The following is a 12,709-nucleotide window of genomic DNA, read 5'->3' on the forward strand; positions in this document are numbered from 1 at the left end:
TCCTGACTCTGCGGGAGTACAGGTAAACTGAATTTAACTTTCGGATGTCATCATCCTCAAAATATTTTGAAATTTTTTTAGCTCTTCCTATAAATTTATAGTAGAAATTACACATAAAATAAAGAAAAAAATAAGGCCCTCAGCGTCCTTGTAAAGCCTGCATTTGAGACACTCTGTGGTTTGCCCAAATGGTTCTTGAGTAAAAACTCTCAAACGCTCTTGACCATTCACAGGGAAATGTGGCAAAAATTAATAATATATAGATTTGTGTGTGTGGTTTTTTTTAGAGGTAAGATGGTTTTTTGAGCCAAACCACTCCACTGAGCAATGTAGCCGCGGGGGAAAGGAGATCTCTTCAGATTTTCTAGAAGGCTTGGTGCCAGAGCCTGGTGGGTGCACAAGCCACAGAGGGGCAGAGGCTGGGAGGGGAAGAGAAGGTGAGAACAAAGTCTCGCTTGCTGGTGCCCGAGGTCAAACCTCCAACCACAGGGTGCTCAGTGTGTTCCATCCTGCAGCTCCATCCAGGGACATAAATCAGGATCCGAATTCAACACCTCCAGGTGTGGTTTTGCTTTTTTTTTTTTTTGGTGAGGAAGATTGTCCCTGAGCTAACATCTGTGCCAATCTTCCTCTGTTTTGTATATGGGTTGCCACCACATCATGGCCTGATGAGCAGTGTGTAGGTCCACACCTGGGATCCGAACCTGTGAACCCTGGGCCACTGAAATGGAACACACAAACTTAACCACCACGCCACCAGGCCGGCCCCTGGTTTTGCTTTCTTAAAAGGTGTTTCTCAGGTTATTCCTCTTGCATAACCTGTTGACAAGGCTCTAAACAAATGTATCTGGTTCAAAGCAGACATAAAAATCAGGGCAAAAGTGCCGACAGACACAGAGCTAAGAGCTCACACCTCCTCGCTTAACTGAAATTAAACTTGCTGTTTAATTTCACAGTAAACCACTTCCCCCCAGACTTGCTTTCTTCACTTAAAATGGAGAGAAATAATTTGTTTTGTTTTCGTTTTGATTCCTATGAGAGATGTTTAGAATTGCTGCAGAAGTAGAAAGTGGTGAAATAACACCCTTGTAAAATTTTTTATTTTTTGTGGGGGACTTACCCATTGGGAAAAACACTTTCCAGGTTTATCTTCTTTAATCGCAGTCATGGAGCTGGGAGGCAGAGTTACCTTCTGTTGCTACCAATGATTTGTGCATTTTGAGTTCTTTAGAGGTGAAGAGAAAAATAGGTAAATTATTTATGAACTTTCTTTATTGCCATCATTCTTCCATACCAGATCAGACTTGAACTTGTCTTGCAGTGTTTTCATTTCAGTCAATCAGTGAGCCATTCCTGTGATCCCACAAGCCCGCAATTCCGCCTGCTCCCCCTGGGCAGGGATCTGCTGCGTGTGGGACCAGCGAAGAGAACCAAGATGCGGTCAAACATCTCCTGGTACAAACACTCTGTTGGACGGCTTCACTGCAGCATTTTATTTAATTCTCTACTTCACTTCCTCCTCAGTGAGCTAGATACTATTATTACTGTCTCGGTTTTCTAGGTGAGAAAACCGAAGCTCAGGGAGGCTAGGCACGTCTGCTCCAATGCTATGGCAGGAGGCAGTGAAACCGGGACCCACGGCTGTGTGCCTTCTGCCAGTTTCAGCTGCCTCTCATTTCTGTTTCCTCTTGGACTCCTGTTATTGCCAGTGACCATGAGGATGCGGGAAGCTTTAAATGTAACCACATCCAATGAGCATTCCTCGTTCCAATATTGTGATTCAAGGAGTTAGAAAGGCTTTCAAAAAATGACTCAAGTTGCTTACCAGCCCATCATACTCGATTTTTGAGATGCTGAGATTGCTTAGCTGCTGCTTTGCCAAGGTCAAGGCACAGAAAAGAGCACACGGAGCTGGCCCCACAGGAAGTCACCTGTGACCTTAAGTCAGTGTGGCTGAATTTACTTTATTTTGCAAACTTCCTTGGCGTGATTTCTCCAGCCACAGTTACTATTCCCATTGACTGGTAACTGTGTTCCCATAGAGCCAGCCCTCCATTGTTCACCCCAGGGGCCCAGGGACCACAATCCAAAACCCCAGGGCCGGCAGGAAGCCACTCTGCATACTAGGAACGGTGCTGGCATCGGACAACCTGGCTTCAAATCCTCCGGCCTTGTGACCTTGGACGAGTTCCTCGACTCCTTCCGCTTTCAGAGTTTGGTTTGATTTCCTTTGAAAAGTAGAGTGAATGGCACCTACCCCAGAGGCTTCTTTGGAAGATCAAATATGGAGCTGACTAAGAACCAAGCATGTGGGACGTTAAGTGTCTCCTTCTCCAGCTGCCCCGAGCTGAAAGCCACCTCATCATTTGCCCCTGACCTGCGGTGGGGAGGGAAAGAAGGCCTGAAGATCAGCGGTGGGGGGAGAGCGCGAGGGAGGGAACCTGGCGGCAGTGGGAGGGAATGGAGAAGAGAGACACAGCCTGCCTCTCCATCCACCACGTGGTTTTCTCTCTTCCCCTGAACTCATCCCTCATCTGCCATGAGCAGCTTCCAGGTTCGTGCTCAGATTACCCCTTACCCTCTGCTTGAAAACAAAGCCGGCTGGAGCTGTTGGGGACCTGGGGTGGGCTGAGGGCTCCGGAGCAGCGGGAGGGAGAGGATCAAGAAGACGAACAACTTATCCGAGGGGGGGTGGCTCGAGGTGACAGGAAAGGGTCTGTTTGTAGCTTTTAGTCTGTTCCAGCCACCCCAGATGAGGAAAGACTCTGAACTTCACCTTGAATTTGGTTCTGGTTTGCCAGTGGCCTTGTTTCCGGACGTTCAGACTCTCCTTATCCGTACGTAACACGGCAATGCAGAACAATCCTGCCAGCTCCCCGGCACGCGGCGTTCAGAGGATGACAGGAAGCTGAGGGTCAGTGGGAGGGCCCGGGGGTTCTCAGGAGGGGTGCCAGGGGTCTCCACCACCCCTCATTGCAAACACGCCTGTGAGAACCGGGAAGGTAAATATGCACGTCTGTCAATCACCCAAGGAGTCTCTTCATTCGTGTTCATTTGTTCAGAAAATGTTTTTATAAGTGAAATATATTTGACATATGACATCGTGTAACTTTAAGGTGGACAACACGTTGATTTGATACATTTATATATTGTAATATGATCGCCATTGCAGCCTTGGCTAGCACCTCCATGACGTCACAGAATTATCATTTCTTTTTTGTGGGGGGAATAATTGAGATCTGGTTTCTCCGCAGGTTGGATGATTACAATGCAGTATCATCGCCTGTGTTCGCTGTACTGGGCCTTAGCTCTCCAGAACTTACTTATCTACGTGCTAGTTGCAAGTTTGTACCCTTAAACTACATCTCTTCTGTTCTCCCCCATGCCAGCCACACCATTTTACTCTCTGTTTCCCTGAGTTCAGCTTTTTTAGATTCCGCATGTAAGTGAGATCACGCAGTCGTTGTCTTTCTCTGTCTGATTTATCTCACTTAGCCCAACGTCCTCAAGGTCCATCTGTGTTGTCACAAACGGCGGGATTTCCTTCTTTCTCACGGCTGAATAATATTCCATTGCATATATACCACATCGTCTTTAGAACAAGTAAGTTTTGAGCATCGGCGTGTGTTGGTACCACGCTACATGGAGGGGCTGCTTCATTGGAGGCAACAGGATGGAGTGGTGACGGCTGTGTCTTGGTGTCAGACAGACTGTCGCAGGATGGAGATTAGTGTGCGGATGGTTATTAGGCGGTGCCTTGGGATCAACCCCAAGGTGAAGGAGGCAGGACTGGGCAGAGGGAGAAGCTGAGTTGCAGTGGGGACCCAACAGCGGCCTCAGCCCACCCACGGGAGCTCTGAAGCTAGAATGGCCCTGCCGGGTTGACTCAGCTTGTCCCCGGATGGCCATGGATGTGGGCTGCTCTGGGACGGGCGTGCCTTGGGGTGAGGCGGCTCTCTGGAGCTGGGGCAATCTTGAAAGGGCTCTTAGCTGGAAAGCTTTCTGCTGACAACACTCCCAGCAGGTGGGGCAGAGTCCTTCCTCGAAGGCAGATCTGGGTAGCACATTGCCATGTCCACTACCCTGGCTCTGAAATCTGATTCTACCGCTCACTCCCTGGGTGACCTTGGTCAAGAAGCTTAACCTCTCTGAATCACAAAATGCTTATCTGACAAATGCGGGTAATAACTTTACCCACTTTGTGGAGTTATCCGGAGGATAGGGTGAGTTAATTCTCACAACAGAGAAACTCAGACAAAGAGGTCCATGTGTATCATGGGGTTGTTGCTATTATTTCTAGAAATAACAAACAATTAAGGTCTGGCCTTGAGGGAACTTCTAGTGGGTTGTACAATTTCAGGCAACTATAATCTGGTGCAATGAGCATGTGCACCAAGGGGCCCTTAGGGGCCAAGGGTCCCTTAGGAGGGAAGATTTCCCAAAAGGTAAAGATGTCACAGTGATGAGGATTTTCCCGCATCAACAGTTGGGACCTGCAGGATGAGCAAGCAGAGGGCGATGGAGCCGTGGGGAGGAAGAGGGTGTCAGGTAGTGGGAGTCACATGTGCAAAGGCCAGAAGGTGAGAGAAAACATAGTGATGGTGGGACGGCAGTGGGACGACCAGGGGTGGTAGGGGAGGGCAGTGGCCCCTGCCTGAGTCATCAGCACTGACCTTGGCAAAGGCCTTTACAGAGGAGGTGGCTTCTGCTGTGAGTGCTGACTTCCCTGTTTGTCCTTCTGATCCGCTGGGGCTGGAGCCAGGCCTTGCAGACACCCTGGGCCCTAGAGCCGTGGAGGCTGGTGGGCAGAGAAGCACCACGCCAGGCCTTGACCTCCAAGGCAGCGAGTGGAGGGTCCGCAGGCCCCTGCCCTGGGCCGTGAGGTCTTCACAGGCACTTGGGCAGGCTTCTCTTGCCTGGTTGGGGCTTGGGAACCATCCTCTGCTAACACAGGACGGAGGGAGAAGGGACCCGGGTCTTCCCTTCCACTTGCTCTCAGCCCCAGGAAGCAATCTGAGCACCATACAGGGAGTCAGGAAAGCAATCGGCTGTGTGGCCTGGAACCAGTCACTCCACCTCTCTGGACCTGGGCATCCTCTTCGGTACGATAATGGGGTTGAAGTGGATGGTGTGTTAGTTCCTCCTCGCTCTGGTATTCTGATCCTGAGGAATTTTCTCACAGCCTGCCACTTCCAAAATCACTTCTCGTTTCCTTTGATCGTTGCTTATCTTTTATATCTTCGAGGGGGCTGTTTCCTATTCTGCCTCTGTCTTGACCTCTTAAAGAGCTCTCAAGGCCGCTCTGAGGATCACCAGGCCTGCCGCCTCCTCTCAAGCAGCCCCCCACGGAGGAAACAGAAGCAATAGGAATCTCTTCCCTGGCCGCCTGTCTGTCCCCTGCCAGGCAGGGGGATTCGAGCTGTTTCTCTGGCACTGCTGCTGTTTTCCCAGCCCCACCACACTGTTGCCCTGCTCTCCCTGTTGACCAAGGCTCCCCGTGGCAGAAAGACTGCCAGGATGGATGGGCCAGGAGAGGCCACCCCCACCGCCCCCATCAGCCTTTGCCCCCTCCTGTCAGCTGCCACCAGCCCTGGATCTGGAATTCTGCTTCTCTCTTCAGGCTCAGCTCAAGGCCACCTCCTCCGGGAAACCTTCCCTGATCTCAGCAGCTGGAGCGAATCAGTTCCTCTGGACACACGCACAGCAGCATCATGCATCTTAGTCCCCATTTTATTCTGCTCTGCGTTAGAGTTAGTTGTTAACACGTGTCATTCCTCCATCTGTCCCCAGCCTGATGTTTGCATATAGTAGGTGCCGGATAAGTGTTTGTGGGAGGGAAAGAAGGGAGGGAGAGAAAGAACGAAGGAAAGAAAGGAAACAGCATAAATCTCTATTCGAAGCTTGGGAGTGCCTCTAGGGCAAAATCGGTCCCTGTTCATTGTTTTCTGGCCAACACAAAACATAAAAGAAAAACCTGCAGAAAGTGCATGGGCCTCAGGCACTTCCAAGGAATGGTCTTCTCAGGAGCAAGGAAGTAGGCCATTGGTTAGTGTGTAATTGCTGACAGCACTGGAAAAGTCACTCGGAACAAACGCGCTCCTGTGCTCGGCTGTCCCTTGCCCTGAGTGTATAGAAAGTGTGTGTGGCCAGGAGGGTGGGACCCCGAGCTGGGGTTCAGGGGTCTGGTCATGGGGCTGCCCTAGGTATGATCTGGGAGTGAATGGAGTTTGTCCCGTGTGCTGCCTGGCCTGAGTGAGGAGCAGCAGGATGCCCAGAGGAGTTGGGGGTGCAGTGGGAGGCTGGGGGCGCAGGGCTGGTGATAGGGCCATGATGCAGGCCTGTGGGCCATGGTGAAGACGTGGCTCTTGCTTGCAGCGAGAAGAGTGACAATTGCAGGCTTTGAGCCATGAGAGCAGAACCTGACTTATATGTAACAGTGCCCTGGGGGAGGGGCAGTCATCAGCCCATTTCACGGATGAGGAGACTGAAGCAGAAAAAGTGAGGAGCCCATCTGAGGGGGTGACTCTCCATCGCAGTGCCTTCTCCCTGCCACCCCATCCACGCTGCACTTACTTCTCTTTCAATTGCTCGCTTGTTTGGGGTCTCACTCCCTCCACTTGCATGCAAGCCCCGTAAGAACAGAGACTGCCTTGGTTCCCTGCGGCATCCTCAGTGCCTTGAACAGCCCTGGCACATCGTAGGAGCTCAATGAACCTTTGTTGATGAGCAGACAAGGACAGAGGAAACGCAGACAGCCCAGAGGAGGGTGCTGGTGCACTGGATGCTGAGTTCTCCCTGAAGGCTCAGCGCTTAAGGTTCCCTTGGGAATTCCTGGGGCTCTAAGCAGCCTGAGGTCAGATACGTGGGTGTCTGCTCCGGACCTCTTCCTACCCCACCACGGCGCTGTATCTGGGAGGGTGAGAGAAGGGTGCTTGGCTGTATGGGGCCGTTCACTTATCAATTCCTCCCCTCCTCCGCATGGTCAGTCACTCAGTTGTCCAACGAGTGTTCCCTGAGCACCTACTCTGTGCCTGATGCTGGGCTGGGACAGCGCACAAGTAACCAAGGTCGTGGTGACTGTCCCTTGCCTCCCAGTGAGGGGCAGACCAATGGGAAAAGATAAATGAATCAACAGCTGCTATAGAGGAAGCCAGTAAAGGGCCTCGAGCCTCCGGTGGGTGGCAGGGAGTATTCCAGGCTGTCAGGAGGGAGGCCTGCAGGAAGGAGGCATTGTTCAAGAAAGGGAAGCCAGGGGGCTGGAGAATCATGCAGGGGAGAGAGTAGCGGGGGAGGTTCCACGGAGAGGTGAGAGTCAGGTAGCAAAGGGCCCTGGGGACCTTGGCAATGAGGGTAAGTGAAGGGTAGACTTTTGATGGGTTCTCAGTAGTGGGGCTGGTGACAGGATCCATTCTGTCATTTGAAAACACCCCTCAAATGCAGTGGGACAGGATGGGTCTGGGGTGGGTATTGTGGAAGTGAGGAGGGGAGGCAAGGGGCCACGGGGTTGTTCCAAAGAGAGAGCCTATTGCCTGGAGCAGTGGGAAAGAGGACACTCAGGGATCTCTATTGAGAAAACAGAAGTGATAGGATTTGCTGAGGTGCTGTAGGGGTGAGGTAAAGAGAGGGATCAAAGTATTCTCTCCAATTCTGGCGTGAGCTCCAGGGAAGACACCAGCCAGGGCAAGAAGCAGAGGAATGCCAAAAGTCTTTTGAGCTCAAGGCCAAGACTGCTGTTTATTTGTTTAATTTTCACAATGCCTCTTTGCCGGGCCAGAAATACAACACACAAGACCAAACCCTGGGGTTTTCTTCTGCAGTCATGGTATTTCCTGTGCTGTTGTTGTCATTTTTACCTTGGAGCCTGGGCAGTCACATGACTGGCCCAGTCCCTGACCTTGGCTTCCCAGGGGGAGGTGGAAACACTGTACACACTCTCCCTACTGGTCTCTCCTGGCTCAGAGGTCTGCGGAAAGGTGCATTCCAGGCCCTGGGTAGGGGGAGGAATGCCTAATGTGCATGCATGCGAGGCAAGGCTGTGTGGAGGCAAGTCACATGCACACCTCAGTAAAATTCAGGCCCTGCTAGAGCTCTAATAAATTAATAAGGAAAAAGAACATTTCAACGGGAAGAAGTGAAAACCTCATGAAAATACAAACTTCTCTCAAATAAAATGACTAATAAACATATGGAATTAAATTCATCCTCACTGATAATAAAAGAAACAAAAATTAGGAAAAAATATGCCATTTTAAGCTATCAAATGGACTTAAAAATTCTTTTCCATTGCTCCCTTATACAGACCCTTGGCTGGACCCAAACTTTTTCAACCTGTCCCTCACATTCTCATCCTTTCTGCCTTGGTCCACAACACGACCCACCTTTGAGGCCACACACTCAGCTCCTCTCTACTTTCTTTTTTATTTTTATTTTTTGAGGAAGATTAGGCCTGAGCTAACATCCACTGCCAATCCTCCTCTTTTTGCTGAGGGAGATTGGCCCTGAGCTAACATCCATGCCTATCTTCCTCTATTTTATATGTGGGATGCCTGCCATAGCATGCCTTGATAAGTGGTGCATAGATCCATGCCTGGGATCTGAACTGGTGAACCCCGGAAGCAGAATGTGTGAACTTAACCACTGCACCACCGGGCCAGCTCCTCTTCTCCACTTTCTTAAGAACAAATCTTCACCATTCCAGGCTCAGCTAAAGTTCTCTGTTTTTCTAAAGCTGTTTCTCTCTCTCCCTTGAGGAGCTCTCCTACCTCAAAATCCTGTACTTCTCAGCATGTCACTCAATTTACATCACCATATTGAACTGCAGTTTGATTTATCTTTGTATGAAAGGATCTATTTCCTCAAAAGAATGTCTGCTCTGTTTCTAAGTTGTGGCTGTATCCCCTGACCCTAACAGGTCTTTTCATATAAGGACAGTTAGCGTGTTTTTGTAAACATAGATCTATTGAGATATAATTCTCACACCATACGATTTATCCATTTAAAGGGCATAATTCATTAGTTTTTACTATGTTCCTAGGGTTGTGCAAGTATCACCGAAATCAAATTTAGAACATTTTCGTCACCCCCAAAAGAAATCATGTACCCATTAGAAGTCACTCCCCATTTCTTCCTAGCCCTGTACAACCACTAGTCTACTTTCTTTTTCTGTGGATTTTTCTATTCCAGACCTTTCGCATACATGGAATCACACAAGATGTGGCCTTTTAGGACTGACTTCTTTTGCTTGGCAATGTATTTTCAAGGTTCATCCATGTTGCAGCAAGTAAAAGTACTTCCTTCCTTTTTATGGCTGAATAATATTCCATTGTATCAATATACCACATTTTGTTCAGCTATTCATCCACTGATGGGCATTGGGTTGTTTCATTGTCAAGAGTTTAGCCAAGCTACTCTAGGGTATTGGTTGGCCAAGTGGCCTACTGGGAGCTTAAACTGACTCTAGCCCCCCATGTACGCACATGCCCTAGATAGCAGTCGGTAGAGTCACAAGCACATGTACGTTCCTGATGTAACTTCCCCAACAACCCTTATGATCAACGGTCTCCCTTGCCTCCCTGTGCCCATATGCCTTATGCATCCCTTATATAAGACCTCCCTGGGGCCTATCAAAACCCTACTCTTTTAGTTTGAATTGACCAATCTGGTCCTAGCCTGAAAAATCCCAAGGCACTCCACCCACAGACTCTAATAAAGGCACATGCCCCAGGTCTGCTTCTCTCTCTGCTCGTACCCTGCCTTGACCTCCCCATGTATGGTGTACTTCCTCCAGGACCTGTGAATAATAAACTGCTCTATTTCAATTTCTTTTGTGGTCTTTTGTTGAACCTCAGCTCATCATCTAGCACCTTGTACTCCACTTAACAAATGTTAATTTAACAAAGGCCTAACGTCCATGTTTTGGTTATAAATAGTGCTGCTATAAATATTTGCATACATGTTTTGTGTGGGCATATCTTTTCATTTTTCTTTGGTGTATACCTATGAATGGGATTCTAGGTCATATGGCAACTCCATGTATAACATTGTGAGGAATCGCCAAACTGTTTTCTATAGTGGCTGCACCATTTTACGTTCCCACCAAAAAATGTATGAGGGTTTCAATTTCTCTACATCTTCAACAACACTTGTTATTATCTGTCTTTTTGAGTATAGCCATCCTAGTGGGTGTCACATGCTATCTCATTGTGGTTTTGATTTGTACTTCCCTAATGACTAGTGACATTGAGCATCTTTTCTTATGCTTATTGACAATTTGTATATCTTCTTTGGTGTAATATCTGTTCAAATCCTTTGTCTATTTTTAATTGAGTTCTTTGTCTTCCTGTTGAGTTGTAACAGGTCTTTTTTTTTTAAGTAGCCACAATAGTTTAACTGGAATTGAACTGTTTATAAGATATTTACAAGACAACCAATTTTAATCATCAGAAATGGTGTCAGAAGTACGAATGACAACAGGCCGGTGGTGTAGTAGTTAAGTTCGTGCACTTTGCTTCAGTGGCCCAGCATTCAGAGGTTCAGATCCCAGGTGTGGACCTATATACCACTTATCAAGCCACACTGTGGCAGCATCCCACATACAAAATTGGGGAAGATTGGTACAGATGTTAGCTCAGTGACAATCTTCCTGGAGCAAAAAGAGGAAGATTGACAACAGATGTTAGCTCAGAGCCAATCTTCCTGACCAAAAAAAACCCCAAACAAAAGTATGAATGACAACACAGACAGCAAAATGAAATGGGCATAAAACAAAGCTTAAGTGGACAGACAAGCAATTTCTCTTTTTAATTTATTAGCACTAGCTTAAACTTTGTTAAAGAAAGAAACAAGGAACTATTTTTTATGAGAATTTCAGGGCCTTCAGTTCAAGATTGAGTTTCACAGGGCTGGCCTGGTGGTGTAGAGGTTTAGGTTTACATGCTCCACTTTGGTGGCCCAGGGTTCACCAGTTTGGATCCTGGGTGCAGACCTACACACCACTTATCAAGCCATGCTGTGGCAGCATCCCACATACAAAATAGAGGAAGATTGGAACAGAGGTTAGCTCAGGGCCACTCTTTCTCAAGCAAAAAGAAAGGAAGATTGGCAACAGGTATTAGCCCAGGGCCAATCCTCCTCACCAAAAAAAAAAAAAAACACAAAAAGATTGAGTATCACAGTGTTGTTTTCCATGTAGGGAAAAAAAATAAGACTAATTTCCCCCTACACTCTAATACAATCTAATTTTGCTCTTGGAACTTTGCTAATCTTCTCTCCCACCTCCTTCTCATCAAATCTCCACATATACAAATCAAAGGAGAATTGATCTAGAAGAGAGGACAATAAAGTAAGAGGTCCTAGGGAGAGGGAGAACCAAGGAAATAGAATCCACTTAAGTCTGTCCAGATAGCACCTCTGTAGCAGTTCTTTATATATGCTAGATACAATTCCCTCATCAGATATGGAATTTCAGATATTTTCTCCCATTCTGTGGGTTTTCTTTTCAACCTCTTGACAATGTCCTTTGAAGCACAAGAATTTTTAATTTTGATGAAATCCATTGTATCTATTTTTTTCTTTTGTCACTTGTGTTTATGGTGTCATCTCTCAAGAAGTCTTTACCTAACCCAAGGTCATGAAGATTCACATATTTGTTTTCTTCTAGGAGTTTTAAACTCTTACATTTAGGCCTATGATCCATTTTGAGTTTATTTTTGTGTACGGTGCACTTTCAAATGTGCACATCCACTTGTTCCAGCGCCATTTGTTGAGAAGACTATTTCCCTTTCCTTCCACCCCTAATTGGATGGTCTTGGAACTCATGTCAAAAATTGACTGAACACAAATGTAATGTTTTATTTCTGGACTCTCAAGTTTGTTCCACTGAACTATATACCTATCTTTATGCCAGTATCAAAAATGTCTTGTATTTTTAGCCTTGTGGTAAGTTTTGAAATCAGGAAGTGTGACTCCTCAAATTTTGTGGGTTTTTATTTTCAAATTTCTTTTTCTATTCATGGTCTTTTGCATGTCTATATATATTTTATGATTAACTTGTCAAATTCTGCAAAAAGTCAGATGAGATTTTGATGGGATTGCTTTGAATCTGTAGATCAGTTTGGGGGAATATTGTCCTCTTAACAATACTGTCTTGCAATTCATGAACATGGGATGTCCTTTCATTTATTTAAGCCTTCTTTAATTTCTCTCAACAATGTTTGGTAGTTTTCAGAGTACAAATTTTGCATTTCTCTTGTTAAAGTTATTTCTAAGTCTTTCACTTTCTTTGATGCTGTTTTAAATGAATCGTTTTCCTAATTTCCTTTTGGGATTGTTCATTTGCCTGTGTATAGAAATACAATTGATTTTTGTACATTGATTTTGTATCCTGCCACCTTGATAAATTCATTTACTAGATTTAATAATCTTTTGGTGATTACTTAGGATTTTCTATATGTAAGATCATGTCATCTGCAAATTAAAGATAGTTTTACTTCTTCTTTTCTAAGATGGGCACCATTTATTTCTTTTTCTTGCCTAATTGCCCTGGCTAGAGTCTCCAGTGCAATGCTGAATTGAAGTAGTGAAAGCATCCTTAATTTGTTGCTGATTTTAGGGGGAAAGCATTCAGTCTTTCACAATTAGGTATGATGTTAGCTGTGGCTTTTTCCTAGATGCACTTTTTCAGCTTGAGAAAGTTTCGTTTTATTCCCAG

Source organism: Equus quagga, chromosome 12 (assembly GCF_021613505.1).
Source record: "Equus quagga isolate Etosha38 chromosome 12, UCLA_HA_Equagga_1.0, whole genome shotgun sequence".
In the NCBI taxonomy this organism is placed as follows: domain Eukaryota; kingdom Metazoa; phylum Chordata; class Mammalia; order Perissodactyla; family Equidae; genus Equus; species Equus quagga.